This window comes from Lactuca virosa, chromosome 9, assembly GCF_052849685.1.
Source record: "Lactuca virosa cultivar CGN04683 chromosome 9, Lactuca_virosa_CGN04683_v6, whole genome shotgun sequence".
Taxonomy (NCBI): Eukaryota; Viridiplantae; Streptophyta; class Magnoliopsida; order Asterales; family Asteraceae; genus Lactuca; species Lactuca virosa.
The window spans coordinates 80,630,721-80,636,282 of NC_136434.1; positions in this window are offsets into that span (position 1 = coordinate 80,630,721).

Sequence of the window (5,562 nt, forward strand, 5' to 3'; positions counted from 1 at the left end):
TTGTAGCTACTTCATGGATATAGGAGGCCAACATCCTCTTTAGATGATCCAGGATCGGCTCATATTCTTTCGGATTGGTGAGCAGTATGTTAAACAACAAGATCCAATCATGAGGATTCAAGTTTGGAAGATCTGCCAGGGATATAACCGAAACCGAGTTTGCTGAATCTCGGGTTATTTTGAAACCAACATTGATAAACTTCCCGGCAGGCGAAGGTTTCAGCACCTTGACAGTAATAATCTTCTATGCACTCCATGTCAGGTACTGAGGCTGGCCGAACTTTAGATAAAAATCGATAAGTTCGCGATCAACTTTAGGATGAGGGAAAGGAACTTCAACAATCGAATCAAAGCAATGAAATGTAAATGCCTTTCGTGTTATAGGCATGTCGAACTGCGAGTCCCTCGAGTTTTCACAATAAAAAAAAGCGACAGGTTCCAACCAGTAGACGCTTGGAAACTCTATTGCCTCTTTGATGAGCGTTTCTCTTGTCCAAAGAGGAAACAAGGCCTTTTTGCAGTTTAAGGCATCTTGTTCTTCCTTGTTCTTTCTTTCCCTTTTTTCAGCTTCCTTCGCAACCCGAAGGGTTTCATCCAATTCTTTATCCCTTTTCTTTCTTTTCAGGGCTTCAGCAGATGTCTCTTCTTCTTCATCACTATCATCATCCAATCCCTTCTTCTTATCTTGGTTAACAGAACCCGAAGCTTCATTACCCTTCGGTTCGGTTTTGACTGTGACTTTCGGTTGAGTAAATTGAGCACCTTCTCCCCCTTGTTTTGGAGGTACGAATCTCTCCGAAACACCCTTCATTTCATGTAAGAGAGCAAGGGCAGGAAGAAGTTTGGAAGTCAAATGATTCCTGATGGTCAGAGTAAGTATAGGATCATGAGCACTAAGAAGATTGGTAAGCATATTCTTGACATCACCAGCATAGCTGCGGAATACAGTGCGCTCAGTCTTCAACAGTGAGATTTCCTTTTCAGCCTGAGCCAATTGAACTTTCTGAACTTCTATAGTAGAGGCTTGGCGTGCAAGATCTTTCTTTAATGCACTCTCCTTTGCTAAATCAGCTTGGAGTGTTTGAAGGTGAGAAGTCACTGAGCTAAGTAGAGAAGTGTTCTCATCTTGAATAGAAGAACGAACATGCTCAAATTTAGCTTGCTCCTCTTTTAGTGACTTGGATAAAGAATCAATGGAAGCGTTCACCTTGGTTGCATTTGAATCAGCATGTCCTTTGAGGGATTCGAGAAAAATCTGAGAATTATGAACAAGTTATGCAACTTCAGTAGTGGCCTTCTTGCAAGAAGAAGTGGAATGCTCAACGGCCTTCATCGATTTGTCAATGGCCCCAGTATATTGCTCAAAAGTGGTGTCCAGAAAAGCTTTGAGCACAACATCGTTGTATGACTTGTTAGAAGCAAGCAATTGATCAAGCTTTTCATCAATACTCTGCAGTTGGTGTCGTGAGACAGGAGCCTCTTCATCGTCGTCTGTTGGAAGCCGATAGGGACTGTAATAAGTCGAGTCAAATTCAACATTATCACCACCGAGAGTGGCACCAGAATCGGTTGAAGGTGAGGGTGAAAGAAGTTTGGATGTAACAGGAGGTTTGGTTTCAGTATTCGCCCCCGTATCAGATACGTTGACGTTAACTGTCGGTTCGGTTGTAGTGGTGGTAGTTGCTTGGGAAATGATAGGAGGTGGTAAAGGAGTGGTAAAAATCGGTATGGTACTAACTGGTGGTGGGGGTGGAATAGAAGTTGTGGTTTGAGATGTAGTAGGTGGTGGAGTAGGAGCAACCGAAATTGGAACAGTGGTTTTTGGTGGAGGTGGAGGAGGTGTTGGAATGTTGTCATGAAGAGGTTCGGTTAGAGTTGGAGAACGAGGAGGTGTGTTACCTCTCGGTGATTCGTGATGCTGAATTTCCTCTTCCTCATCCTCGTCATCATTGTCTGAGCTGGGAGGAGAAGGACTCTTTGATTTCTTCGCCATCTTCTTAATCCTCTTTGGAGCCGAAGAATCACCTTTATCAGCCTTTCGCTTTTTAGACTTGGGAGCTTTAGACGAAGCACCTTCGGTTGTCACTTTCTTGGTAGTTGCCCTTTTGCCTCGGTTGGCTGGCTTCTCCACAGCTTCTAAAGTAGCCTGCTGTTCAGGAGACAGTACTCTCGGTCCTTTGGGAGGAAGCTTTCGGTAATCAGCCATCAACTTACTTTCGGCTGATACACACCTGTACATCTTCTCAGGTATGGAACCGTTGTGGGAGAACTTTGTGGCATCAGAGAAGATGATCTTCTTCGTGTGAAAAGTAGCCACAGAAGAGAGCAGGGCATCCTTCATCACTGGAATCTGCAAAGAATCAATTGCCCTGCGTGTGATGATGGTCCAGAAGCGACCACAAGAAATTTCAGAGTGTCTCGTTGAAGTGTTGAGACTTTGCACCACCTGGGACCAAATAATCGACCCATAGTCAAGATTAATCCCGTTGTAGAGACCATATAGAATGGTCAGAAAACCCTTACTGATACCATCTGACCCAGCAACCCTCTCCGCCAAACTCTTGTTGAGAAGAGTAAGCAATCCATTCCATTGGGGCGGCAAACATGATTTCTTAACCTTCGTCACAGTGGTAAGAACATCAGTGTAGCCCATCTCGTAGAGCATTGTAAATAGTTGGGTTGTGGTTATGAAATCCGGAGAGATAATAGATGCATCCACAACAAGCTTTAGCAGGGAACAGAATCGCCCTTTCGAGATTGATGCCTTGTGCGAGAAGATTTGAAAGTAGATCCTCTCCTTGTTCTTGTCATAGGTTGCAGTAGAGTAGATTTGCGAGAGTAGAGACATCGGTACAGATTCCACCTGTGTGAGTGCGATTACCAGAGGAGAGTATTTGAGGCATTCAACAACTTGAAGCATGTACGAATCATACAGAAACGGGTTCAGTTGAATGATCATGTTTTGAATGGGTTTGATCACGAGCAATGAGGACGATGCAGTTTGATCTTGAACATATGAATAATCTGCCATTATTGAGGTAAGGAAGAAGATGAACAGTTGCAGACCGCCTTGTGTATTGAGAGAATTTGAAGAAGGTAAGAAGGTACAATGTGTGCGAGAAACCCTTTATATACAGTTGCCAGGAGAGGGAAAGAATCTTCGTGATGATGATACGATCACTGAAACGTCGCCTGAAAAAGCGCGATGTGACAGCTTGGTTTCCCCAGATAGACGTCATCAAGCGTGGGTTTAGGAACCGTTCAAATTCACGCGCCCAAAATCTTATCCACATAGCGACTTTTCAAATTCACCTTCGGTTCAAATATGATAATAACCATTTTCGCGCCTAAAATAAACTTCAAACGGGCCATAAGTAACGACAATCAGAATTTTGGAAAATCACAAAGTGTTTTCGTGTAAGAGTGTGCCAAAAGTAAGAAATAAAGCGAAATGTGTATAGGATGTGAGTGATGTCTGTTAGAAGACATAAATCAGATGATTTCGGGCAAGAATCGCTTCCTTCAAAGTCAAGAGAGACTTGAAGTGCTTGCGTGGTTTCCTGAGAAAATACGATCGAGTGCTTGTAAAGAAACATCGAAAGGCTTCTTTTAAATAATAGGCTAAGGGTGGCTTATCTTCAACCGAACGTCGATTCTTAACATAAGACCGAACGATGGATGAAGTACTTGTGAGACCGATGTGGTCTGTTGAACAAGTAGGTTGGATATAATTTGCTGTAACTAAAGATGTTATATAAATCTCAAAAACAAAAACAAGCTGGATCTTTTTGGGAAGAAGTGCCTTGGTGTTAGACAATTTCATAAAAGACCACTCAAAAATAAAATGAGATTTTGTCAGGTAACAAGTAAGATCTTGAATATAAAGATTCACCGTCAATTCATTGTTGGTGTTGGATTGTGGGTTTCACTCAGCACGTGGTGTACGTATCTAAGATCATAAACACAGATTTTATGCAACCATAAACCTCAGTGGTAAAAGCTGAGAGTCTCAAGGGTTACAGTGGTGAACCGAAAGTTGATGGAGAATGTAAGGAGGGTGGTTAAGGAACCGAAAGTACCTCTGCTATATAGACGTGACAAAGAAGAAAACTCTTAACTCATTTGAGAAGAGTAAGGTAGCTCTTGACTTAAGTGGATTTTAACAGCCTGATTGGGAAGAAACGATAGGTATAGATCGAATCATTAAGGCCTAGCTCTTAGTCTTAGAGGCTTCGGTCGACATGCAGCAGCATGCTTCTAGGGACACTTAACTAGTTCATATGAAAAGAATCATACCTGCCTTAGCTCCAAATTATGTTGCACTGAAATACTTGGGACCTAATTAAAAAGAACAAGCAAACAAACAAACCACACAAACAAAACAAACAAAAAAAACTTTTAGAAAAATATTTTTGGAATTTTGAAATTTTCTGAAAAATAATAAAAACAGAAAAATAAAAGAAAATATTTTTGGATTTTTGAAGTTTTCTAAAAAATAATAAAAACAGAAAAATAAACCAAAGGAAATTAGCACAAACCACTCTTAAAAATAATAATAATAATAAATGAAAGAGAAAATAGAGTAAGAAAATAGACTTAAAAGGATGAACAAAATTTACAACCGAAACCAAACCCTTAAGAATGAAGCGAAATAAGCCGAGTGTTCGGTTCATTTCGGTTCCTTAAAATTCCAGAGCCGAAATAGACCGAGCGTTCGGTTCATTTCGGTTCCCGAAAATTATGGAGCCGAAATAGACCGAGCGTTCGGTTCATTTCGGTTTCCGAAAAATCCGGAACCGAAATAGACCGAGCGTTCGCTCTATTTCGCTTGTCTAATTTTTAGAGAGAGATTTAAGGGTTCGGTACCGACTCTGCTTCCATCATTCCCAAACCTTGTAAAATTTTATTGAAGCTTGCTTCTGGTAAGGCTTTAGTGAATATGTCAGCCAGTTGATCAGAGGACCGAACAAAATGTACTTCCACGTTCCCATCTTCTACATGGTCCTTGATGAAATGGTATCTCAGTGCAATGTGCTTTGTCTTTGAGTGTTGCACTGGATTGTGGCATATTCTTATCGCACTTTCTGAGTCACAATAGAGAGGTATTTTCTTCATGCTTAGTCCGTAGTCCCTCAGTTGGCTTTGTATCCATATCACTTGAGAGGTACAGGATGCTGCAGCTATATACTCAGCTTCGGCTGTTGAAAGAGACACACAGGTTTGCTTCTTGGACTGCCAGCTAACAAGTTTACCGTCAAGGAATTGGCATCCACCAGTTGTGCTCTTTCGTTCCAGACCACATCCTCCAAGATCGGCGTCAGAAAAGGCTTGAACAAAAAATCCAGATCTAGCCGGGTACCAAAGACCGAGAGAGGAGGTTCGCTTCAGATAACGAAAAATATTTTTCATAGCCACCATGTGAGGTTCTCTTGGATTTGCTTGAAACCTGGCACAATAACAAACAGAAAACATAATGTCTGGTCTACTAGTCGTTAGATACATAAGAGACCCTATCATTTGACGATAGAGTGTTACGTCAACAACAGGTTTTTCCAAAGACGG